This window comes from Ambystoma mexicanum, chromosome 11, assembly GCF_040938575.1.
Source record: "Ambystoma mexicanum isolate Mex_15411 chromosome 11, UKY_AmexF1_1, whole genome shotgun sequence".
In the NCBI taxonomy this organism is placed as follows: Eukaryota; Metazoa; Chordata; class Amphibia; order Caudata; family Ambystomatidae; genus Ambystoma; species Ambystoma mexicanum.
Genome location: NC_090934.1, coordinates 1,396,972,578 through 1,396,999,998, shown reverse-complemented (window position 1 = coordinate 1,396,999,998; position 27,421 = coordinate 1,396,972,578).

Below are 27,421 nucleotides of genomic sequence, written 5' to 3'. Positions count from 1 at the left end.
AGTGTCAGAGAGCTCTGATTGTCCCAAAATCATTTGTAGCCTGAAAGGGGCATTAACCCGCATCCTAGACCACTGAAATTCCCAAAAATATTTTTGGCACGAAATATGCATCCAACACCCCTGAAAGTTCAGGAACTGTTGCAGCCCAAAAAAGGCATTAAAATGCATCTTATTCCTGCAAAAATGTAGAAAACTTTGGAGGCCCAAAAAAGGGCTTTACAGGCATCCTAGACCCCCTAAAGTCCAGAAAATGTTGGTGGCCAAAAAACTGTGTCAGTGAGCTCTGATTGTCCCAAAAACAGTTGCTGCGTGTAAGGGGCATTAACCCACATTCTAGACCACTGAAATTCCCAACAACATTTTTGTCACAAAATATGCATCCAACACCCCTGAAAGTTCCCGAAATGTTGGCAGCCCAAAAATAGCCTTAAAATGCATCTTAGGCCTCTAAAAATGTATAAAACTTTGGAGGGCTAAAAAAGGGGTTTGCAGGCATCCTAGACCCCCTAAAGTCCAGAAAATGTTGGTGGCCCAAAACAGTGTCAGTGAGCTCTGATTGTCCCAAAAACAGTTGCAGCCTGTAAAGGGAATAAACCCGCATTCGAGACCACTGAAATTCCCAAAAACATTTTTGTCACAAAATATGCATCCAACACCCCTGAAAGTTCCGGAAATGTTGGCAGCCCAAAAAAGGCCTTAAAATGCAACTTAGGCCTGCAAAAATGTATAAAACTTTGGAGGGCTATAAAAGGGGTTTACAGGCATCCTAGACCCCCTAAAGTCCAGGAAAAGGTTGGTGGCCCAAAAACAGTGTCAGAGAGCTCTGATTGTCCCAAAACCATTTGTAGCCTGAAAGGTTAACCCGCATCCTAGACCACTGAAATTCCCAAAAATATTTTTGGCACGAAATATGCATCCAACACCCCTGAAAGTTCAGGAAATGTTGCAGCCCAAAAAGGCATTGAAATGCATTTTAGGCCTTTAAAAATGTAGAAAACTTTGGCGGCCCAAAAAAGGGCTTTACAGTCATCCTAGACCCCCTAAAGTCCAAAAAATGTTGGTGGCCCAAAAACAGTGTCAGAGAGCTCTGAATGTCCCAAAAACATTTGCAGCCTGAAAGGGGCATTAACCCGCATCCTAGACCACTGAAATTCCCAAACATATTTTTGGCACAGAATATGCATCCAACACCCCTGAAAGATCAGAAAATGTTGGCAGCCCAAAAAATGCCTTAAAATGCATCTTAGGCCTGCAAAAATTTAGAAAACTTTGGAGGGCTAAAAAAGGGCTTTACAGGCATCCTAGACCCCCTAAAGTCCAGGAAAAGGTTGGTGGCCCAAAAACAGTGTCAGCGAGCTCTGATTGTCCCAAAAACATTTGAAGCCTGAAAGGGGCTTAACCCGCATCCTAGACCACTGAAATTCCCAAAAATATTTTTGGCACGAAATATGCATCCAACACCCCTTAAAGTTCAGGAAATGTTGCAGCCCAAAAAAGGCATTAAAATGCATCTTAGGCCTGCAAAAATGTAGAAAACTTTGGAGGCCCAAAAAAGGGATTTACAGGCATCCTAGACCCCCTAAAGTCCAGGAAATGTTGGTGGCCCTAAAACAGTGTCAGAGAGCTCTGAATGTCCCAAAAACATTTGCAGCCTGAAAGGGGAATTAACCCACATTCGAGACCACTGAAATTCCCAAAAACATTTTTGTCACAAAATATGCATCCAACACCCCTGAAAGTTCAGGAAATGTTGGCAGCCCAAAAAAGGCCTTAAAATGCAACTTAGGCCTACAAAAATGTATAAAACTATGGAGGCCCAAAAAAGGGGTTTACAGGCATCCTAGACCCCCTAAAGTCCAGAAAATGTTGGTGGCCAAATACCTGTGTCATTGAGCTCTGATTGTCCCAAAAACAGTTGCAGCCTGTAAAGGGAATTAACCCGCATTCGAGACCACTGAAATTCCCAAAAACATTTTTGTCACAAAATATGCATCCAACACCCCTGAAAGTTCCGGAAATGTTGGCAGCCCAAAAAAGGCATTAGAATGCATCTTAGGCCTGCAAAAATGTAAAAAACTTTGGAGGCCCAAAAAAGGGCTTTACAGGCATCCTGGACCCCCTAAAGTCCAGAAAATGTTGGTGGCCAAAAAACTGTGTCAGTGAGCTCTGATTGTCCCAAAAACAGTTGCAGCCTGTAAGGGGCATTAACCCGCATTCTAGAACACTGAAATTCCCAAAAACATTTTTGTCAGAAAATATGCATCCAACACCCCTGAAAGTTCAGGAAATGTTGGCAGCCCATAAAAGGCCTTAAAATGCAACTTAGGCCTGCAAAAATGAATAAAACTTTGGAGGGCTATAATAGGGCTTTACAGGCATCCTAGACCCCCTAAAGTCCAGGAAAAGGTTGGTGGCCCAAAAACAGTGTCAGAGACCTCTGATTGTCCCAAAACCATTTGTAGCCTGAAAGGGGCATTAACCCGCATCCTAGACCACTGAAATTCCCAAACATATTTTTGGCACGAAATATGCATCCAACACCCCTGAAAGTTCAGGAAATGTTGCAGCCCAAAAAATGCCTTACAATGCATCTTAGGCCTGCAAAAATGTAGAAAAAGTTGGAGGCCCAAAAAAGGAGTTTACAGGCATCCTAGACCCCCCAAAGTCCAGGAAATGTTGGTGGCCAAATACCTGTGTCAGTGAGCTCTGATTGTCCCAAAAACAGTTGCAGCCTGTAAGGGGCATTAACCCGCATTCTAGACCACTGAAATTCCCAAAAATATTTTTCTCACAAAATATGCATCCAACACCCCTGAAAGTTCCGGAAATGTTGGCAGCCCAAAAAAGGCATTAAAATGCATCTTAAGCCTGCAAAAATGTAGAAAACTTTGGAGGACCATAAAAGGGCTTTACAGGCATCCTAGACCCCCTAAAGTCCAGCAAAAGGTTGGTGGCCCAAAAACAGTGTCAGAGAGCTCTGATTGTCCCAAAAACATTTGTAGCCTGAAAGGGGCATTAATCCGCATCCTAGACCACTGAAATTCCCAAACATATTTTTTGCACGAAATATGCATCCAACACCCCTGAAAGTTCAGGAAATGTTGCAGCCCAAAAAAGGCATTAAAATGCATCTTAGGCCTGCAAAAATGTAGAAAACTTTGGAGGCCCAAAAAAGGGGTTTACAGGCATCCTAAACCCCCTAAAGTCCAGGAAAAGGTTGGTGGCCCAAAAACAGTGTCAGTGAGCTCTGATTGTCCCAAAAACATTTGTAGCCTGAAAGGGGCATTAACCCGCATCCCAGACCACTGAAATTCCCAAAAATATTTTTGTCACAAAATATGCATCCAACACCCCTGAAAGTTCCGGAAATGTTGGCAGCCCAAAAAAGGCCTTAAAATGCAACTTAGGCCTGCAAAAATGTATGAAGATTTGGAGGCCCAAAAAATGGGTTTACAAGCATCCTAGACCCCCTAAAGTCCAAAAAATGTTGGTGGCCCAAAAACAGTGTCAGAGAGCTCTGAATGTCCCAAAAACATTTGCAGCCTGAAAGGGGCATTAACCCGCATCCTAGACCACTGAAATTCCCAAAAATATTTTTGGCACGAAATATGTATCCAACACCCCTTAAAGTTCAGGAAATGTTGCAGCCCAAAAAAGGCATTAAAATGCATCTTAGGCCTGCAAAAATGTAGAAAACTTTGGAGGCCCAAAAAAGGGGTTTACAGGCATCCTAGACCCCCTAAAGTCCAGGAAAAGGTTGGTGGCCCAAAACAGTGTCAGTGAGCTCTGATTGTCCCAAAAACAGTTGCAGCCTGTAAAGGGAATAAACCCGCATTCGAGACCACTGAAATTCCCAAAAACATTTTTGTCACAAAATATGCATCCAACACCCCTGAAAGTTCCGGAAATGTTGGCAGCCCAAAAAAGGCCTTAAAATGCAACTTATGCCTGCAAAAATGTATAAAACTTTGGAGGGCTATAAAAGGGGTTTACAGGCATCCTAGACCCCCTAAAGTCCAGGAAAAGGTTGGTGGCCCAAAAACAGTGTCAGAGAGCTCTGATTGTCCCAAAACCATTTGTAGCCTGAAAGGGGCATTAACCCGCATCCTAGACCACTGAAATTCCCAAAAATATTTTTGGCACGAAATATGCATCCAACACCCCTGAAAGTTCAGGAAATGTTGCAGCCCAAAAAAGGCATTAAAATGCATCTTAGGCCTGCAAAAATGTAGAAAACGTTGGAGGCCCAAAAAAGGGCTTTACAGGCATCCTAGACCCCCTAAAGTCCAGAAAATGTTGGTGGCCAAAAAACTGTCAGTGAGCTCTGATTGTCCCAAAAACAGTTGCAGCCTGTAAGGGGTATTAACCCACATTCTAGACCACTGAAATTCGCAAAAACATTTTTGTCACAAAATATGCATCCAACACCCCTGAAAGTTCCGGAAATGTTGGCAGCCCAAAAAAGGCCTTAAAATGCAACTTAGGCCTGCAAAAATTTATGAAGATTTGGAGGGCTAAAAAAGGGCTTTACAGGCATCCTAGAACCCCTAAAGTCCAGGAAAAGGTTGGTGGCCCAAAAACAGTGTCAGAGAGCTCTGATTGTCCCAAAAACATTTGTAGCCTGAAAGGGGCATTAACCCGCATCCTAGACCACTGAAATTCCCAAAAATATTTTTGGCACGAAATATGCATCCAACACCCCTGAAAGTTCAGGAAATGTTGCAGCCCAAAAAGGCATTGAAATGCACCTTAGGCCTTTAAAAATGTAGAAAACTTTGGAGGCCCAAAAAAGGGCTTTACAGGCATCCTAGACCCCCTAAAGTCCAAAAAATGTTGGTGGCCCAAAAACAGTGCCAGAGAGCTCTGAATGTCCCAAAAACATTTGCAGTCTGAAAGGTTAACCCGCATCCTAGACCACTGAAATTCCCAAAAATATTTTTGGCACGAAATATGCATCCAACACCCCTGAAAGTTCAGGAAATGTTGCAGCCCAAAAAGGCATTGAAATGCATTTTAGGCCTTTAAAAATGTAGAAAACTTTGGCGGCCCAAAAAAGGGCTTTACAGTCATCCTAGACCCCCTAAAGTCCAAAAAATGTTGGTGGCCCAAAAACAGTGTCAGAGAGCTCTGAATGTCCCAAAAACATTTGCAGCCTGAAAGGGGCATTAACCCGCATCCTAGACCACTGAAATTCCCAAACATATTTTTGGCACAGAATATGCATCCAACACCCCTGAAAGATCAGAAAATGTTGGCAGCCCAAAAAATGCCTTAAAATGCATCTTAGGCCTGCAAAAATTTAGAAAACTTTGGAGGGCTAAAAAAGGGCTTTACAGGCATCCTAGACCCCCTAAAGTCCAGGAAAAGGTTGGTGGCCCAAAAACAGTGTCAGCGAGCTCTGATTGTCCCAAAAACATTTGAAGCCTGAAAGGGGCATTAACCCGCATCCTAGACCACTGAAATTCCCAAAAATATTTTTGGCACGAAATATGCATCCAACACCCCTTAAAGTTCAGGAAATGTTGCAGCCCAAAAAAGGCATTAAAATGCAACTTAGGCCTACAAAAATGTAGAAAAAGTTGGAGGCCCAAAAAAGGAGTTTACAGGCATCCTAGACCCCCTAAAGTCCAGGAAATGTTGGTGGCCAAATACCTGTGTCAGTGAGCTCTGATTGTCCCAAAAACAGTTGCAGCCTGTAAGGGGCATTAACCCGCATTCTAGACCACTGAAATTCCCAAAAATATTTTTCTCACAAAATATGCATCCAAAACCCCTGAAAGTTCCGGAAATGTTGGCAGCCCAAAAAAGGCATTAAAATGCATCTTAAGCCTGCAAAAATGTAGAAAACTTTGGAGGACCATAAAAGGGCTTTACAGGCATCCTAGACCCCCTAAAGTCCAGCAAAAGGTTGGTGGCCCAAAAACAGTGTCAGAGAGCTCTGATTGTCCCAAAAACATTTGTAGCCTGAAAGGGGCATTAACCCGCATCCTAGACCACTGAAATTCCCAAAAATATTTTTGGCACGAAATATGCATCCAACACCCCTGAAAGTTCAGGAAATGTTGCAGCCCAAAAAGGCATTGAAATGCACCTTAGGCCTTTAAAAATGTAGAAAACTTTGGAGGCCCAAAAAAGGGCTTTACAGGCATCCTAGACCCCCTAAAGTCCAAAAAATGTTGGTGGCCCAAAAACAGTGCCAGAGAGCTCTGAATGTCCCAAAAACATTTGCAGTCTGAAAGGTTAACCCGCATCCTAGACCACTGAAATTCCCAAAAATATTTTTGGCACGAAATATGCATCCAACACCCCTGAAAGTTCAGGAAATGTTGCAGCCCAAAAAGGCATTGAAATGCATTTTAGGCCTTTAAAAATGTAGAAAACTTTGGCGGCCCAAAAAAGGGCTTTACAGTCATCCTAGACCCCCTAAAGTCCAAAAAATGTTGGTGGCCCAAAAACAGTGTCAGAGAGCTCTGAATGTCCCAAAAACATTTGCAGCCTGAAAGGGGCATTAACCCGCATCCTAGACCACTGAAATTCCCAAACATATTTTTGGCACAGAATATGCATCCAACACCCCTGAAAGATCAGAAAATGTTGGCAGCCCAAAAAATGCCTTAAAATGCATCTTAGGCCTGCAAAAATTTAGAAAACTTTGGAGGGCTAAAAAAGGGCTTTACAGGCATCCTAGACCCCCTAAAGTCCAGGAAAAGGTTGGTGGCCCAAAAACAGTGTCAGCGAGCTCTGATTGTCCCAAAAACATTTGAAGCCTGAAAGGGGCATTAACCCGCATCCTAGACCACTGAAATTCCCAAAAATATTTTTGGCACGAAATATGCATCCAACACCCCTTAAAGTTCAGGAAATGTTGCAGCCCAAAAAAGGCATTAAAATGCAACTTAGGCCTACAAAAATGTAGAAAAAGTTGGAGGCCCAAAAAAGGAGTTTACAGGCATCCTAGACCCCCTAAAGTCCAGGAAATGTTGGTGGCCAAATACCTGTGTCAGTGAGCTCTGATTGTCCCAAAAACAGTTGCAGCCTGTAAGGGGCATTAACCCGCATTCTAGACCACTGAAATTCCCAAAAATATTTTTCTCACAAAATATGCATCCAAAACCCCTGAAAGTTCCGGAAATGTTGGCAGCCCAAAAAAGGCATTAAAATGCATCTTAAGCCTGCAAAAATGTAGAAAACTTTGGAGGACCATAAAAGGGCTTTACAGGCATCCTAGACCCCCTAAAGTCCAGCAAAAGGTTGGTGGCCCAAAAACAGTGTCAGAGAGCTCTGATTGTCCCAAAAACATTTGTAGCCTGAAAGGGGCATTAACCCGCATCCTAGACCACTGAAAGTCCCAAACATATTTTTTGCACGAAATATGCATCCAACACCCCTGAAAGTTCAGGAAATGTTGCAGCCCAAAAAAGGCATTAAAATGCATCTTAGGCCTGCAAAAATGTAGAAAACTTTGGAGGCCCAAAAAAGGGGTTTACAGGCATCCTAGACCCCCTAAATTCCAGAAAATGTTGGTGGCCAAAAAACTGTGTCAGTGAGCTCTGATTGTCCCAAAAACATTTGTAGCCTGAAAGGGGCATTAACCCGCATCCCAGACCACTGAAATTCCCAAAAATATTTTTGGCACAAAACATGCATCCAACACCCCTGAAAGTTCCGGAAATGTTGCAGCCCAAAAAAGTCATTAAAATGCATCTTAGGCCTGCAAAAATGTAGAAAACTTTGGAGGCCCAAAAAAGGGGTTTACAGGCATCCTAGACCCCCTAAAGTCCAGGAAAAGGTTGGTGGCCCAAAAACAGTGTCAGTGAGCTCTGATTGTCCCAAAAACAGTTGCAGCCTGTAAAGGGAATTAACCCGCATTCGAGACCACTGAAATTCCCAAAAACATTTTTGTCACAAAATATGCATCCAACACTCCTGAAAGTTCCGGAAATGTTGGCAGCCCAAAAAAGGCCTTAAAATGCAACTTAGGCCTGCAAAAATGTATAAAACTTTGTAGGGCTATAAAAGGGGTTTACAGGCATCCTAGACCCCCTAAAGTCCAGGAAAAGGTTGGTGGCCCAAAAACAGTGTCAGAGAGCTCTGATTGTCCCAAAACCATTAGTAGCCTGAAAGGGGCATTAACCCGCATCCTAGACCACTGAAATTCCCAAAAATATTTTTGGCACGAAATATGCATCCAACACCCCTGAAAGTTCAGGAAATGTTGCAGCCCAAAAAAGGCATTAAAATGCATCTTAGGCCTGCAAAAATGTAGAAAACGTTGGAGGCCCAAAAAAGAGCTTTACAGGCATCCTAGACCCCCTAAAGTCCAGAAAATGTTGGTGGCCAAAAAACTGTCAGTGAGCTCTGATTGTCCCAAAAACAGTTGCAGCCTGTAAGGGGTATTAACCCACATTCTAGACCACTGAAATTCCCAAAAACATTTTTGTCACAAAATATGCATCCAACACCCCTGAAAGTTCCGGAAATGTTGGCAGCCCAAAAAAGGCCTTAAAATGCAATTTAGGCCTGCAAAAATGTATGAAGATTTGGAGGCCCAAAAAAGGGGTTTACAAGCATCCTAGACCCCCTAAAGTCCAAAAAATGTTGGTGGCCCAAAAACAGTGTCAGAGAGCTCTGAATGTCCCAAAAACATTTGCAGCCTGAAAGGGGCATTAACCCGCATCCTAGACCACTGAAATTCCCAAAAATATTTTTGGCACGAAATATGTATCCAACACCCCTTAAAGTTCAGGAAATGTTGCAGCCCAAAAAAGGCATTAAATGCATCTTAGGCCTGCAAAAATGTAGAAAACTTTGGAGGCCCAAAAAAGGGATTTACAGGCATCCTAGACCCCCTAAAGTCCAGGAAATGTTGGTGGCCCTAAAACAGTGTCAGAGAGCTCTGAATGTCCCAAAAACATTTGCAGCCTGAAAGGGGAATTAACCCGCATTCGAGACTACTGAAATTCCCAAAAACATTTTTGTCACAAAATATGCATCCAACACCCCTGAAAGTTCAGGAAATGTTGGCAGCCCAAAAAAGGCATTAAAATGCATCTTAGGCCTGCAAAAATGTAGAAAACTTTGGAGGCCCAACAAAGGGATTTACAGGCATCCTAGACCCCCTAAAGTCCAGGAAATGTTGGTGGCCCTAAAACAGTGTCAGAGAGCTCTGAATGTCCCAAAAACATTTGCAGCATGAAAGGGGAATTAACCCGCATTCGAGACTACTGAAATTCCCAAAAACATTTTTGTCACAAAATATGCATCCAACACCCCTGAAAGTTCAGGAAATGTTGGCAGCCCAAAAAAGGCCTTAAAATGCAACTTAGGCCTGCAAAAATGTATAAAACTATGGAGGCCCAAAAAAGGGGTTTACAGGCATCCTAGACCCCCTAAAGTCCAGAAAATGTTGGTGGCCAAATACCTGTGTCATTGAGCTCTGATTGTCCCAAAAACAGTTGCAGCCTGTAAAGGGAATTAACCCGCATTCGAGACCACTGAAATTCCCAAAAACATTTTTGTCACAAAATATGCATCCAACACCCCTGAAAGTTCCGGAAATGTTGGCAGCCCAAAAAACGCATTAGAATGCATCTTAGGCCTGCAAAAATGTAAAAAACTTTGGAGGCCCAAAAAAGGGCTTTACAGGCATCCTAGACCCCCTAAAGTCCAGAAAATGTTGGTGGCCAAAAAACTGTGTCAGTGAGCTCTGATTGTCCCAAAAACAGTTGCAGGCTGTAAGGGGCATTAACCCGCATTCTAGACCACTGAAATTCCCAAAAACATTTTTGTCAGAAAATATGCATCCAACACCCCTGAAAGTTCAGGAAATGTTGGCAGCCCAAAAAAGGCCTTAAAATGCAACTTAGGCCTGCAAAAATGAATAAAACTTTGGAGGGCTATAAAAGGGCTTTACAGGCATCCTAGACCCCCTAAAGTCCAGGAAAAGGTTGGTGGCCCAAAAACAGTGTCAGAGAGCTCTGATTGTCCCAAAACCATTTGTAGCCTGAAAGGGGCATTAACCCGCATCCTAGACCACTGAAATTCCCAAAAATATTTTTGGCACGAAATATGCATCCAACACCCCTGAAAGTTCAGGAAATGTTGCAGCCCAAAAAAGGCATTCAAATGCATCTTAGGCCTGCAAAAATATAGAAAACTTTGGAGGCCCAAAAAAAGGGTTTACAAGCATCCTAGACCCCCTAAAGTCCAAAAAATGTTGGTGGCCCAAAAACAGTGTCAGAGAGCTCTGAATGTCCCAAAAACATTTGCAGCCTGAAAGGGGCATTAACCCGCATCCTAGACCACTGAAATTCCCAAACATATTTTTGGCACAGAATATGCATCCAACACCCCTGAAAGATCAGAAAATGTTGGCAGCCCAAAAAATGCCTTACAATGCATCTTAGGGCTGCAAAAATTTAGAAAACTTTGGAGGGCTAAAAAAGGGCTTTACAGGCATCCTAGACCCCCTAAAGTCCAGGAAAAGGTTGGTGGCCCAAAAACAGTGTCAGCGAGCTCTGATTGTCCCAAAAACATTTGAAGCCTGAAAGGGGCATTAACCCGCATCCTAGACCACAGAAATTCCCAAAAATATTTTTGGCACGAAATATGCATCCAACACCCCTGAAAGTTCAGGAAATGTTGCAGCCCAAAAAAGGCATTAAAATGCATCTTAGGCCTGCAAAAATGTAGAAAACTTTGGAGGCCCAAAAAAGGGCTTTACAGGCCTCCTAGACCCCCTAAAGTCCAGGAAATGTTGGTGGCCCTAAAACAGTGTCAGAGAGCTCTGAATGTCCCAAAACAGTTGCAGCCTGTAAGGGGCATTAACCCGCATCCTAGACCACAGAAATTCCCAAAAATATTTTTGGCACGAAATATGCATCCAACACCCCTGAAAGTTCCGGAAATGTATGGCAGCCCAAAAAAGGCCTTAAAATGCATCTTAGGCCTGCAAAAATGTATGAAGATTTGGAGGGCTAAAAAAGGGCTTTACAGGCATCCTAGACCCCCTAAAGTCCAGGAAAAGGTTGGTGGCCCAAAAACAGTGCCAGAGAGCTCTGAATGTCCCAAAAACATTTTTGTCACGAAATATGCATCCAACACCCCTGAAAGTTCAGGAAATGTTGCAGCCCAAAAAGGCATTGAAATGCATCTTAGGCCTTTAAAAATGTAGAAAACTTTGGAGGCCCAAAAAAGGGCTTTACAGGCATCCCAGACCCCCTAAAGTCCAAAAAATGTTGGTGGCCCAAAAACAGTGCCAGAGAGCTCTGAATGTCCCAAAAACATTTGCAGCCTGAAAGGTTAACCAGCATCCTAGACCACTGAAATTCCCAAACATATTTTTGGCACAGAATATGCATCCAACACCCATGAAAGTTCCAGAAATGTTGGCAGCCCAAAAAAGGCATTAAAATGCATCTTAGGCCTGCAAAACTATAAAAAAACTTTGGGGGCCCAAAAAAAGGGGTTTACAAGCATCCTAGACCCCCTAAAGTCCAAAAAATGTTGGTGGCCCAAAAACAGTGTCAGAGAACTCTGAATGTCCCAAAAACATTTGCAGCCTGAAAGGGGCATTAACCCGCATCCTAGACCACTGAAATTCCCAAACATATTTTTGGCACAGAATATGCATCCAACACCCCTGAAAGATCAGAAAATGTTGGCAGCCCAAAAAATGCCTTAAAATGCATCTTAGGCCTGCAAAAATGTAGAAAACCTTGGAGGACCAAAAAGGGCTTTACAGGCATCCTAGACCCCCTAAAGTCCAGGAAAAGGTTGGTGGCCCAAAAACAGTGTCAGCGAGCTCTGATTGTCCCAAAAACATTTGTAGCCTGAAAGGGGCATTAACCCGCATCCTAGACCACTGAAATTCCCAAAAATATTTTTGGCAGGAAATATGCATCCAACACCCCAGAAAGTTCAGGAAATGTTGCAGCCCAAAAAAGGCATTAAAATGCATCTTAGGCCTGCAAAAATGTAGAAAACTTTGGAAGCCCAAAAAAGGGGTTTACAGGCATCCTAGAACCCCTAAAGTCCAAAAAATGTTGGTGCCCCAAAAACAGTGTCAGAGAGCTCTGAATGTCCCACAAACATTTGCAGCCTGAAAGGGGCATTAACCCGCATCCTAGACCACTGAAATTCCCAAACATATTTTTGGCACAGAATATGCATCCAACACCCCTGAAAGATCAGAAAATGTTGGCAGCCCAAAAAATGCCTTAAAATGCATCTTAGGCCTGCAAAAATGTAGAAAACTTTGGAGGGCTAAAAAAGGGCTTTACAGGCATCCTAGACCCCCTAAAGTCCAGGAAAAGGTTGGTGGCCAAATACCTGTGTCAGTGAGCTCTGATTGTCCCAAAAACATTTGCAGCCTGAAAGGGGCATTAACCCGTATCCTAGACCACTGAAATTCCCAAACATATTTTTGCCACAGAATATGCATCCAACACCCCTGAAAGTTCCGGAAATGTTGGCAGGCCAAAAAAGGCATTAGAATGCATCTTAGGCCTGCAAAAATGTAGAAAACTCTCGAGGCCCAAAAAAGGGCTTTACAGGCATCCTAGACCCCCTAAAGTCCAGAAAATGTTGGTGGCCAAAAAACTGTGTCAGTAAGCTCTGATTGTCCCAAAAACAGTTGCAGCCTGTAAGGGGCATTAACCCGCATTCTAGACCACTGAAATTCCCAAAAACATTTTTGTCAGAAAATATGCATCCAACACCCCTGAAAGTTCAGGAAATGTTGGCAGCCCAAAAAAGGCCTTAAAATGCAAATTAGGCCTGCAAAATTGTATAAAACTTTGGAGTGCTATAAAAGGGCTTTACAGGCATCCTAGACCCCCTAAAGTCCAGGAAAAGGTTGGCGGCCCAAAAACAGTGTCAGAGAGCTCTGATTGTCCCAAAAACATTTGAAGCCTGAAAGGGGCATTAACCCGCATCCTAGACCACAGAAATTCCCAAAAATATTTTTGGCACGAAATATGCATCCAACACCCCTGAAAGTTCAGGAAATGTTGCAGGCCAAAAAAGGCATTAAAATGCATCTTAGGCCTGCAAAAATGTAGAAAACTTTGGAGGCCCAAAAAAGGGATTTACAGGCATCCTAGACCCCCTAAAGTCCAGGAACTGTTGGTGGCCCTAAAACAGTGTCAGAGAGCTCTGAATGTCCCAAAAACATTTGTAGCCTGAAAGGGGAATTAACCCGCATTCGAGACCACTGAAATTCCCAAAAACATTTTTGTCACAAAATATGCATCCAACACCCCTGAAAGTTCAGGAAATGTTGGCAGCCCAAAAAAGGCCTTAAAATGCAACTTAGGCCTACAAAAATGTATAAAACTATGGAGGCCCAAAAAAGGGGTTTACAGGCATCCTAGACCCCCTGAAGTCCAGAAAATGTTGGTGGCCAAATACCTGTGTCATTGAGCTCTGATTGTCCCAAAAACAGTTGCAGCCTGTAAAGGGAATTAACCCGCATTCGAGACCACTGAAATTCCCAAAAACATTTTTGTCACAAAATATGCATCCAACACCCCTGAAAGTTCCGGAAATGTTGGCAGCCCAAAAAAGGCATTAGAATGCATCTTAGGCCTGCAAAAATGTAAAAAACTTTGGAGGCCCAAAAAAGGGCTTTACAGGCATCCTGGACCCCCTAAAGTCCAGAAAATGTTGGTGGCCAAAAAACTGTGTCAGTGAGCTCTGATTGTCCCAAAAACAGTTGCAGCCTGTAAGGGGCATTAACCCGCATTCTAGAACACTGAAATTCCCAAAAACATTTTTGTCAGAAAATATGCATCCAACACCCCTGAAAGTTCAGGAAATGTTGGCAGCCCATAAAAGGCCTTAAAATGCAACTTAGGCCTGCAAAAATGAATAAAACTTTGGAGGGCTATAATAGGGCTTTACAGGCATCCTAGACCCCCTAAAGTCCAGGAAAAGGTTGGTGGCCCAAAAACAGTGTCAGAGACCTCTGATTGTCCCAAAACCATTTGTAGCCTGAAAGGGGCATTAACCCGCATCCTAGACCACTGAAATTCCCAAACATATTTTTGGCACGAAATATGCATCCAACACCCCTGAAAGTTCAGGAAATGTTGCAGCCCAAAAAATGCCTTACAATGCATCTTAGGCCTGCAAAAATGTAGAAAAAGTTGGAGGCCCAAAAAAGGAGTTTACAGGCATCCTAGACCCCCCAAAGTCCAGGAAATGTTGGTGGCCAAATACCTGTGTCAGTGAGCTCTGATTGTCCCAAAAACAGTTGCAGCCTGTAAGGGGCATTAACCCGCATTCTAGACCACTGAAATTCCCAAAAATATTTTTCTCACAAAATATGCATCCAACACCCCTGAAAGTTCCGGAAATGTTGGCAGCCCAAAAAAGGCATTAAAATGCATCTTAAGCCTGCAAAAATGTAGAAAACTTTGGAGGACCATAAAAGGGCTTTACAGGCATCCTAGACCCCCTAAAGTCCAGCAAAAGGTTGGTGGCCCAAAAACAGTGTCAGAGAGCTCTGATTGTCCCAAAAACATTTGTAGCCTGAAAGGGGCATTAACCCGCATCCTAGACCACTGAAATTCCCAAACATATTTTTTGCACGAAATATGCATCCAACACCCCTGAAAGTTCAGGAAATGTTGCAGCCCAAAAAAGGCATTAAAATGCATCTTAGGCCTGCAAAAATGTAGAAAACTTTGGAGGCCCAAAAAAGGGGTTTACAGGCATCCTAAACCCCCTAAAGTCCAGGAAAAGGTTGGTGGCCCAAAAACAGTGTCAGTGAGCTCTGATTGTCCCAAAAACATTTGTAGCCTGAAAGGGGCATTAACCCGCATCCCAGACCACTGAAATTCCCAAAAATATTTTTGTCACAAAATATGCATCCAACACCCCTGAAAGTTCCGGAAATGTTGGCAGCCCAAAAAAGGCCTTAAAATGCAACTTAGGCCTGCAAAAATGTATGAAGATTTGGAGGCCCAAAAAATGGGTTTACAAGCATCCTAGACCCCCTAAAGTCCAAAAAATGTTGGTGGCCCAAAAACAGTGTCAGAGAGCTCTGAATGTCCCAAAAACATTTGCAGCCTGAAAGGGGCATTAACCCGCATCCTAGACCACTGAAATTCCCAAAAATATTTTTGGCACGAAATATGTATCCAACACCCCTTAAAGTTCAGGAAATGTTGCAGCCCAAAAAAGGCATTAAAATGCATCTTAGGCCTGCAAAAATGTAGAAAACTTTGGAGGCCCAAAAAAGGGGTTTACAGGCATCCTAGACCCCCTAAAGTCCAGGAAAAGGTTGGTGGCCCAAAACAGTGTCAGTGAGCTCTGATTGTCCCAAAAACAGTTGCAGCCTGTAAAGGGAATAAACCCGCATTCGAGACCACTGAAATTCCCAAAAACATTTTTGTCACAAAATATGCATCCAACACCCCTGAAAGTTCCGGAAATGTTGGCAGCCCAAAAAAGGCCTTAAAATGCAACTTATGCCTGCAAAAATGTATAAAACTTTGGAGGGCTATAAAAGGGGTTTACAGGCATCCTAGACCCCCTAAAGTCCAGGAAAAGGTTGGTGGCCCAAAAACAGTGTCAGAGAGCTCTGATTGTCCCAAAACCATTTGTAGCCTGAAAGGGGCATTAACCCGCATCCTAGACCACTGAAATTCCCAAAAATATTTTTGGCACGAAATATGCATCCAACACCCCTTAAAGTTCAGGAAATGTTGCAGCCCAAAAAAGGCATTAAAATGCAACTTAGGCCTACAAAAATGTAGAAAAAGTTGGAGGCCCAAAAAAGGAGTTTACAGGCATCCTAGACCCCCTAAAGTCCAGGAAATGTTGGTGGCCAAATACCTGTGTCAGTGAGCTCTGATTGTCCCAAAAACAGTTGCAGCCTGTAAGGGGCATTAACCCGCATTCTAGACCACTGAAATTCCCAAAAATATTTTTCTCACAAAATATGCATCCACAACCCCTGAAAGTTCCGGAAATGTTGGCAGCCCAAAAAAGGCATTAAAATGCATCTTAAGCCTGCAAAAATGTAGAAAACTTTGGAGGACCATAAAAGGGCTTTACAGGCATCCTAGACCCCCTAAAGTCCAGCAAAAGGTTGGTGGCCCAAAAACAGTGTCAGAGAGCTCTGATTGTCCCAAAAACATTTGTAGCCTGAAAGGGGCATTAACCCGCATCCTAGACCACTGAAAGTCCCAAACATATTTTTTGCACGAAATATGCATCCAACACCCCTGAAAGTTCAGGAAATGTTGCAGCCCAAAAAAGGCATTAAAATGCATCTTAGGCCTGCAAAAATGTAGAAAACTTTGGAGGCCCAAAAAAGGGGTTTACAGGCATCCTAGACCCCCTAAATTACAGAAAATGTTGGTGGCCAAAAAACTGTGTCAGTGAGCTCTGATTGTCCCAAAAACATTTGTAGCCTGAAAGGGGCATTAACCCGCATCCCAGACCACTGAAATTCCCAAAAATATTTTTGGCACAAAACATGCATCCAACACCCCTGAAAGTTCCGGAAATGTTGCAGCCCAAAAAAGGCATTAAAATGCATCTTAGGCCTGCAAAAATGTAGAAAACTTTGGAGGCCCAAAAAAGGGGTTTACAGGCATCCTAGACCCCCTAAAGTCCAGGAAAAGGTTGGCGGCCCAAAAACAGTGTCAGAGAGCTCTGATTGTCCCAAAAACATTTGTAGCCTGAAAGGGGCATTAACCCGCATCCTAGACCACTGAAATTCCCAAAAATATTTTTGGCACGAAATATGCATCCAACACCCCTGAAAGTTCAGGAAATGTTGCAGCCCAAAAAAGGCATTCAAATGCATCTTAGGCCTGCAAAAATATAGAAAACTTTGGAGGCCCAAAAAAAGGGTTTACAAGCATCCTAGACCCCCTAAAGTCCAAAAAATGTTGGTGGCCCAAAAACAGTGTCAGAGAGCTCTGAATGTCCCAAAAACATTTGCAGCCTGAAAGGGGCATTAACCCGCATCCTAGACCACTGAAATTCCCAAACATATTTTTGGCACAGAATATGCATCCAACACCCCTGAAAGATCAGAAAATGTTGGCAGCCCAAAAAATGCCTTACAATGCATCTTAGGGCTGCAAAAATTTAGAAAACTTTGGAGGGCTAAAAAAGGGCTTTACAGGCATCCTAGACCCCCTAAAGTCCAGGAAAAGGTTGGTGGCCCAAAAACAGTGTCAGCGAGCTCTGATTGTCCCAAAAACATTTGAAGCCTGAAAGGGGCATTAACCCGCATCCTAGACCACAGAAATTCCCAAAAATATTTTTGGCACGAAATATGCATCCAACACCCCTGAAAGTTCAGGAAATGTTGCAGCCCAAAAAAGGCATTAAAATGCATCTTAGGCCTGCAAAAATGTAGAAAACTTTGGAGGCCCAAAAAAGGGATTTACAGGCATCCTAGACCCCCTAAAGTCCAGGAAATGTTGGTGGCCCTAAAACAGTGTCAGAGAGCTCTGAATGTCCCAAAAACATTTGTAGCCTGAAAGGGGAATTAACCCGCATTCGAGACCACTGAAATTCCCAAAAACATTTTTGTCACAAAATATGCATCCAACACCCCTGAAAGTTCAGGAAATGTTGGCAGCCCAAAAAAGGCCTTAAAATGCAACTTAGGCCTACAAAAATGTATAAAACTATGGAGGCCCAAAAAAGGGGTTTACAGGCATCCTAGACCCCCTAAAGTCCAGAAAATGTTGGTGGCCAAATACCTGTGTCATTGAGCTCTGATTGTCCCAAAAACAGTTGCAGCCTGTAAAGGGAATTAACCCGCATTCGAGACCACTGAAATTCCCAAAAACATTTTTGTCACAAAATATGCATCCAACACCCCTGAAAGTTCCGGAAATGTTGGCAGCCCAAAAAAGGCATTAGAATGCATCTTAGGCCTGCAAAAATGTAAAAAACTTTGGAGGCCCAAAAAAGGGCTTTACAGGCATCCTGGACCCCCTAAAGTCCAGAAAATGTTGGTGGCCAAAAAACTGTGTCAGTGAGCTCTGATTGTCCCAAAAACAGTTGCAGCCTGTAAGGGGCATTAACCCGCATTCTAGAACACTGAAATTCCCAAAAACATTTTTGTCAGAAAATATGCATCCAACACCCCTGAAAGTTCAGGAAATGTTGGCAGCCCATAAAAGGCCTTAAAATGCAACTTAGGCCTGCAAAAATGAATAAAACTTTGGAGGGCTATAATAGGGCTTTACAGGCATCCTAGACCCCCTAAAGTCCAGGAAAAGGTTGGTGGCCCAAAAACAGTGTCAGAGACCTCTGATTGTCCCAAAACCATTTGTAGCCTGAAAGGGGCATTAACCCGCATCCTAGACCACTGAAATTCCCAAACATATTTTTGGCACGAAATATGCATCCAACACCCCTGAAAGTTCAGGAAATGTTGCAGCCCAAAAAAGGCATTAAAATGCAACTTAGGCCTACAAAAATGTAGAAAAAGTTGGAGGCCCAAAAAAGGAGTTTACAGGCATCCTAGACCCCCTAAAGTCCAGGAAATGTTGGTGGCCAAATACCTGTGTCAGTGAGCTCTGATTGTCCCAAAAACAGTTGCAGCCTGTAAGGGGCATTAACCCGCATTCTAGACCACTGAAATTCCCAAAAATATTTTTCTCACAAAATATGCATCCAACACCCCTGAAAGTTCCGGAAATGTTGGCAGCCCAAAAAAGGCATTAAAATGCATCTTAAGCCTGCAAAAATGTAGAAAACTTTGGAGGACCATAAAAGGGCTTTACAGGCATCCTAGACCCCCTAAAGTCCAGCAAAAGGTTGGTGGCCCAAAAACAGTGTCAGAGAGCTCTGATTGTCCCAAAACCATTTGTAGCCTGAAAGGGGCATTAACCCGCATCCTAGACCACTGAAAGTCCCAAACATATTTTTTGCACGAAATATGCATCCAACACCACTGAAAGTTCAGGAAATGTTGCAGCCCAAAAAAGGCATTAAAATGCATCTTAGGCCTGCAAAAATGTAGAAAACTTTGGAGGCCCAAAAAAGGGGTTTACAGGCATCCTAGACCCCCTAAATTCCAGAAAATGTTGGTGGCCAAAAAACTGTGTCAGTGAGCTCTGATTGTCCCAAAAACATTTGTAGCCTGAAAGGGGCATTAACCCGCATCCCAGACCACTGAAATTCCCAAAAATATTTTTGGCACAAAACATGCATCCAACACCCCTGAAAGTTCCGGAAATGTTGGCAGCCCAAAAAAGGCATTAAAATGCATCTTAGGCCTGCAAAAATGTAGAAAACTTTGGAGGCCCAAAAAAGGGGTTTACAGGCATCCTAGACCCCCTAAAGTCCAGGAAAAGGTTGGCGGCCCAAAAACAGTGTCAGAGAGCTCTGATTGTCCCAAAAACATTTGTAGCCTGAAAGGGGCATTAACCCGCATCCTAGACCACTGAAATTCCCAAAAATATTTTTGGCACGAAATATGCATCCAACACCCCTGAAAGTTCAGGAAATGTTGCAGCCCAAAAAAGGCATTCAAATGCATCTTAGGCCTGCAAAAATATAGAAAACTTTGGAGGCCCAAAAAAGGGCTTTACAGGCATCCTAGACCCCCTAAAGTCCAAAAAATGTTGGTGGCCCAAAAACAGTGTCAGAGAGCTCTGAATGTCCCAAAAACATTTGCAGCCTGAAAGGGGCATTAACCCGCATCCTAGACCACTGAAATTCCCAAACATATTTTTGGCACAGAATATGCATCCAACACCCCTGAAAGATCAGAAAATGTTGGCAGCCCAAAAAATGCCTTACAATGCATCTTAGGGCTGCAAAAATTTAGAAAACTTTGGAGGGCTAAAAAAGGGCTTTACAGGCATCCTAGACCCCCTAAAGTCCAGGAAAAGGTTGGTGGCCCAAAAACAGTGTCAGCGAGCTCTGATTGTCCCAAAAACATTTGAAGCCTGAAAGGGGCATTAACCCGCATCCTAGACCACAGAAATTCCCAAAAATATTTTTGGCACGAAATATGCATCCAACACCCCTGAAAGTTCAGGAAATGTTGCAGCCCAAAAAAGGCATTAAAATGCATCTTAGGCCTGCAAAAATGTAGAAAACTTTGGAGGCCCAAAAAAGGGATTTACAGGCATCCTAGACCCCCTAAAGTCCAGGAAATGTTGGTGGCCCTAAAACAGTGTCAGAGAGCTCTGAATGTCCCAAAAACATTTGTAGCCTGAAAGGGGAATTAACCCGCATTCGAGACCACTGAAATTCCCAAAAACATTTTTGTCACAAAATATGCATCCAACACCCCTGAAAGTTCAGGAAATGTTGGCAGCCCAAAAAAGGCCTTAAAATGCAACTTAGGCCTACAAAAATGTATAAAACTATGGAGGCCCAAAAAAGGGGTTTACAGGCATCCTAGACCCCCTAAAGTCCAGAAAATGTTGGTGGCCAAATACCTGTGTCATTGAGCTCTGATTGTCCCAAAAACAGTTGCAGCCTGTAAGGGGCATTAACCCGCATTCTAGAACACTGAAATTCCCAAAAACATTTTTGTCAGAAAATATGCATCCAACACCCCTGAAAGTTCAGGAAATGTTGGCAGCCCATAAAAGGCCTTAAAATGCAACTTAGGCCTGCAAAAATGAATAAAACTTTGGAGGGCTATAATAGGGCTTTACAGGCATCCTAGACCCCCTAAAGTCCAGGAAAAGGTTGGTGGCCCAAAAACAGTGTCAGAGACCTCTGATTGTCCCAAAACCATTTGTAGCCTGAAAGGGGCATTAACCCGCATCCTAGACCACTGAAATTCCCAAACATATTTTTGGCACGAAATATGCATCCAACACCCCTGAAAGTTCAGGAAATGTTGCAGCCCAAAAAATGCCTTACAATGCATCTTAGGCCTGCAAAAATGTAGAAAAAGTTGGAGGCCCAAAAAAGGAGTTTACAGGCATCCTAGACCCCCCAAAGTCCAGGAAATGTTGGTGGCCAAATACCTGTGTCAGTGAGCTCTGATTGTCCCAAAAACAGTTGCAGCCTGTAAGGGGCATTAACCCGCATTCTAGACCACTGAAATTCCCAAAAATATTTTTCTCACAAAATATGCATCCAACACCCCTGAAAGTTCCGGAAATGTTGGCAGCCCAAAAAAGGCATTAAAATGCATCTTAAGCCTGCAAAAATGTAGAAAACTTTGGAGGACCATAAAAGGGCTTTACAGGCATCCTAGACCCCCTAAAGTCCAGCAAAAGGTTGGTGGCCCAAAAACAGTGTCAGAGAGCTCTGATTGTCCCAAAACCATTTGTAGCCTGAAAGGGGCATTAACCCGCATCCTAGACCACTGAAATTCCCAAAAATATTTTTGGCACGAAATATGCATCCAACACCACTGAAAGTTCAGGAAATGTTGCAGCCCAAAAAAGGCATTAAAATGCATCTTAGGCCTGCAAAAATGTAGAAAACGTTGGAGGCCCAAAAAAGGGCTTTACAGGCATCCTAGACCCCCTAAAGTCCAGAAAATGTTGGTGGCCAAAAAACTGTCAGTGAGCTCTGATTGTCCCAAAAACAGTTGCAGCCTGTAAGGGGTATTAACCCACATTCTAGACCACTGAAATTCGCAAAAACATTTTTGTCACAAAATATGCATCCAACACCCCTGAAAGTTCCGGAAATGTTGGCAGCCCAAAAAAGGCCTTAAAATGCAACTTAGGCCTGCAAAAATTTATGAAGATTTGGAGGGCTAAAAAAGGGCTTTACAGGCATCCTAGAACCCCTAAAGTCCAGGAAAAGGTTGGTGGCCCAAAAACAGTGTCAGAGAGCTCTGATTGTCCCAAAAACATTTGTAGCCTGAAAGGGGCATTAACCCGCATCCTAGACCACTGAAATTCCCAAAAATATTTTTGGCACGAAATATGCATCCAACACCCCTGAAAGTTCAGGAAATGTTGCAGCCCAAAAAGGCATTGAAATGCACCTTAGGCCTTTAAAAATGTAGAAAACTTTGGAGGCCCAAAAAAGGGCTTTACAGGCATCCTAGACCCCCTAAAGTCCAAAAAATGTTGGTGGCCCAAAAACAGTGCCAGAGAGCTCTGAATGTCCCAAAAACATTTGCAGTCTGAAAGGTTAACCCGCATCCTAGACCACTGAAATTCCCAAAAATATTTTTGGCACGAAATATGCATCCAACACCCCTGAAAGTTCAGGAAATGTTGCAGCCCAAAAAGGCATTGAAATGCATTTTAGGCCTTTAAAAATGTAGAAAACTTTGGCGGCCCAAAAAAGGGCTTTACAGTCATCCTAGACCCCCTAAAGTCCAAAAAATGTTGGTGGCCCAAAAACAGTGTCAGAGAGCTCTGAATGTCCCAAAAACATTTGCAGCCTGAAAGGGGCATTAACCCGCATCCTAGACCACTGAAATTCCCAAACATATTTTTGGCACAGAATATGCATCCAACACCCCTGAAAGATCAGAAAATGTTGGCAGCCCAAAAAATGCCTTAAAATGCATCTTAGGCCTGCAAAAATTTAGAAAACTTTGGAGGGCTAAAAAAGGGCTTTACAGGCATCCTAGACCCCCTAAAGTCCAGGAAAAGGTTGGTGGCCCAAAAACAGTGTCAGCGAGCTCTGATTGTCCCAAAAACATTTGAAGCCTGAAAGGGGCATTAACCCGCATCCTAGACCACTGAAATTCCCAAAAATATTTTTGGCACGAAATATGCATCCAACACCCCTTAAAGTTCAGGAAATGTTGCAGCCCAAAAAAGGCATTAAAATGCAACTTAGGCCTACAAAAATGTAGAAAAAGTTGGAGGCCCAAAAAAGGAGTTTACAGGCATCCTAGACCCCCTAAAGTCCAGGAAATGTTGGTGGCCAAATACCTGTGTCAGTGAGCTCTGATTGTCCCAAAAACAGTTGCAGCCTGTAAGGGGCATTAACCCGCATTCTAGACCACTGAAATTCCCAAAAATATTTTTCTCACAAAATATGCATCCAAAACCCCTGAAAGTTCCGGAAATGTTGGCAGCCCAAAAAAGGCATTAAAATGCATCTTAAGCCTGCAAAAATGTAGAAAACTTTGGAGGACCATAAAAGGGCTTTACAGGCATCCTAGACCCCCTAAAGTCCAGCAAAAGGTTGGTGGCCCAAAAACAGTGTCAGAGAGCTCTGATTGTCCCAAAAACATTTGTAGCCTGAAAGGGGCATTAACCCGCATCCTAGACCACTGAAAGTCCCAAACATATTTTTTGCACGAAATATGCATCCAACACCCCTGAAAGTTCAGGAAATGTTGCAGCCCAAAAAAGGCATTAAAATGCATCTTAGGCCTGCAAAAATGTAGAAAACTTTGGAGGCCCAAAAAAGGGGTTTACAGGCATCCTAGACCCCCTAAATTCCAGAAAATGTTGGTGGCCAAAAAACTGTGTCAGTGAGCTCTGATTGTCCCAAAAACATTTGTAGCCTGAAAGGGGCATTAACCCGCATCCCAGACCACTGAAATTCCCAAAAATATTTTTGGCACAAAACATGCATCCAACACCCCTGAAAGTTCCGGAAATGTTGCAGCCCAAAAAAGTCATTAAAATGCATCTTAGGCCTGCAAAAATGTAGAAAACTTTGGAGGCCCAAAAAAGGGGTTTACAGGCATCCTAGACCCCCTAAAGTCCAGGAAAAGGTTGGTGGCCCAAAAACAGTGTCAGTGAGCTCTGATTGTCCCAAAAACAGTTGCAGCCTGTAAAGGGAATTAACCCGCATTCGAGACCACTGAAATTCCCAAAAACATTTTTGTCACAAAATATGCATCCAACACCCCTGAAAGTTCCGGAAATGTTGGCAGCCCAAAAAAGGCCTTAAAATGCAACTTAGGCCTGCAAAAATGTATAAAACTTTGTAGGGCTATAAAAGGGGTTTACAGGCATCCTAGACCCCCTAAAGTCCAGGAAAAGGTTGGTGGCCCAAAAACAGTGTCAGAGAGCTCTGATTGTCCCAAAACCATTAGTAGCCTGAAAGGGGCATTAACCCGCATCCTAGACCACTGAAATTCCCAAAAATATTTTTGGCACGAAATATGCATCCAACACCCCTGAAAGTTCAGGAAATGTTGCAGCCCAAAAAAGGCATTCAAATGCATCTTAGGCCTGCAAAAATGTAGAAAACGTTGGAGGCCCAAAAAAGAGCTTTACAGGCATCCTAGACCCCCTAAAGTCCAGAAAATGTTGGTGGCCAAAAAACTGTCAGTGAGCTCTGATTGTCCCAAAAACAGTTGCAGCCTGTAAGGGGTATTAACCCACATTCTAGACCACTGAAATTCCCAAAAACATTTTTGTCACAAAATATGCATCCAACACCCCTGAAAGTTCCGGAAATGTTGGCAGCCCAAAAAAGGCCTTAAAATGCAACTTAGGCCTGCAAAAATGTATGAAGATTTGGAGGCCCAAAAAAGGGGTTTACAAGCATCCTAGACCCCCTAAAGTCCAAAAAATGTTGATGGCCCAAAAACAGTGTCAGAGAGCTCTGAATGTCCCAAAAACATTTGCAGCCTGAAAGGGGCATTAACCCGCATCCTAGACCACTGAAATTCCCAAAAATATTTTTGGCACGAAATATGTATCCAACACCCCTTAAAGTTCAGGAAATGTTGCAGCCCAAAAAAGGCATTAAATGCATCTTAGGCCTGCAAAAATGTAGAAAACTTTGGAGGCCCAAAAAAGGGATTTACAGGCATCCTAGACCCCCTAAAGTCCAGGAAATGTTGGTGGCCCTAAAACAGTGTCAGAGAGCTCTGAATGTCCCAAAAACATTTGCAGCCTGAAAGGGGAATTAACCCGCATTCGAGACTACTGAAATTCCCAAAAACATTTTTGTCACAAAATATGCATCCAACACCCCTGAAAGTTCAGGAAATGTTGGCAGCCCAAAAAAGGCATTAAAATGCATCTTAGGCCTGCAAAAATGTAGAAAACTTTGGAGGCCCAACAAAGGGATTTACAGGCATCCTAGACCCCCTAAAGTCCAGGAAATGTTGGTGGCCCTAAAACAGTGTCAGAGAGCTCTGAATGTCCCAAAAACATTTGCAGCATGAAAGGGGAATTAACCCGCATTCGAGACTACTGAAATTCCCAAAAACATTTTTGTCACAAAATATGCATCCAACACCCCTGAAAGTTCAGGAAATGTTGGCAGCCCAAAAAAGGCCTTAAAATGCAACTTAGGCCTGCAAAAATGTATAAAACTATGGAGGCCCAAAAAAGGGGTTTACAGGCATCCTAGACCCCCTAAAGTCCAGAAAATGTTGGTGGCCAAATACCTGTGTCATTGAGCTCTGATTGTCCCAAAAACAGTTGCAGCCTGTAAAGGGAATTAACCCGCATTCGAGACCACTGAAATTCCCAAAAACATTTTTGTCACAAAATATGCATCCAACACCCCTGAAAGTTCCGGAAATGTTGGCAGCCCAAAAAATGCATTAGAATGCATCTTAGGCCTGCAAAAATGTAAAAAACTTTGGAGGCCCAAAAAAGGGCTTTACAGGCATCCTAGACCCCCTAAAGTCCAGAAAATGTTGGTGGCCAAAAAACTGTGTCAGTGAGCTCTGATTGTCCCAAAAACAGTTGCAGGCTGTAAGGGGCATTAACCCGCATTCTAGACCACTGAAATTCCCAAAAACATTTTTGTCAGAAAATATGCATCCAACACCCCTGAAAGTTCAGGAAATGTTGGCAGCCCAAAAAAGGCCTTAAAATGCAACTTAGGCCTGCAAAAATGAATAAAACTTTGGAGGGCTATAAAAGGGCTTTACAGGCATCCTAGACCCCCTAAAGTCCAGGAAAAGGTTGGTGGCCCAAAAACAGTGTCAGAGAGCTCTGATTGTCCCAAAACCATTTGTAGCCTGAAAGGGGCATTAACCCGCATCCTAGACCACTGAAATTCCCAAAAATATTTTTGGCACGAAATATGCATCCAACACCCCTGAAAGTTCAGGAAATGTTGCAGCCCAAAAAAGGCATTCAAATGCATCTTAGGCCTGCAAAAATATAGAAAACTTTGGAGGCCCAAAAAAAGGGTTTACAAGCATCCTAGACCCCCTAAAGTCCAAAAAATGTTGGTGGCCCAAAAACAGTGTCAGAGAGCTCTGAATGTCCCAAAAACATTTGCAGCCTGAAAGGGGCATTAACCCGCATCCTAGACCACTGAAATTCCCAAACATATTTTTGGCACAGAATATGCATCCAACACCCCTGAAAGATCAGAAAATGTTGGCAGCCCAAAAAATGCCTTACAATGCATCTTAGGGCTGCAAAAATTTAGAAAACTTTGGAGGGCTAAAAAAGGGCTTTACAGGCATCCTAGACCCCCTAAAGTCCAGGAAAAGGTTGGTGGCCCAAAAACAGTGTCAGCGAGCTCTGATTGTCCCAAAAACATTTGAAGCCTGAAAGGGGCATTAACCCGCATCCTAGACCACAGAAATTCCCAAAAATATTTTTGGCACGAAATATGCATCCAACACCCCTGAAAGTTCAGGAAATGTTGCAGCCCAAAAAAGGCATTAAAATGCATCTTAGGCCTGCAAAAATGTACAAAACTTTGGAGGCCCAAAAAAGGGCTTTACAGGCCTCCTAGACCCCCTAAAGTCCAGGAAATGTTGGTGGCCCTAAAACAGTGTCAGAGAGCTCTGAATGTCCCAAAACAGTTGCAGCCTGTAAGGGGTATTAACCCACATTCTAGACCACTGAAATTCCCCAAAACATTTTTGTCACAAAATATGCATCCAACACCCCTGAAAGTTCCGGAAATGTTGGCAGCCCAAAAAAGGCCTTAAAATGCATCTTAGGCCTGCAAAAATGTATGAAGATTTGGAGGGCTAAAAAAGGGCTTTACAGGCATCCTAGACCCCCTAAAGTCCAGGAAAAGGTTGGTGGCCCAAAAACAGTGCCAGAGAGCTCTGAATGTCCCAAAAACATTTTTGTCACGAAATATGCATCCAACACCCCTGAAAGTTCAGGAAATGTTGCAGCCCAAAAAGGCATTGAAATGCATCTTAGGCCTTTAAAAATGTAGAAAACTTTGGAGGCCCAAAAAAGGGCTTTACAGGCATCCCAGACCCCCTAAAGTCCAAAAAATGTTGGTGGCCCAAAAACAGTGCCAGAGAGCTCTGAATGTCCCAAAAACATTTGCAGCCTGAAAGGTTAACCAGCATCCTAGACCACTGAAATTCCCAAACATATTTTTGGCACAGAATATGCATCCAACACCCATGAAAGTTCCAGAAATGTTGGCAGCCCAAAAAAGGCATTAAAATGCATCTTAGGCCTGCAAAACTATAAAAAAAACTTTGGGGGCCCAAAAAAAGGGGTTTACAAGCATCCTAGACCCCCTAAAGTCCAAAAAATGTTGGTGGCCCAAAAACAGTGTCAGAGAACTCTGAATGTCCCAAAAACATTTGCAGCCTGAA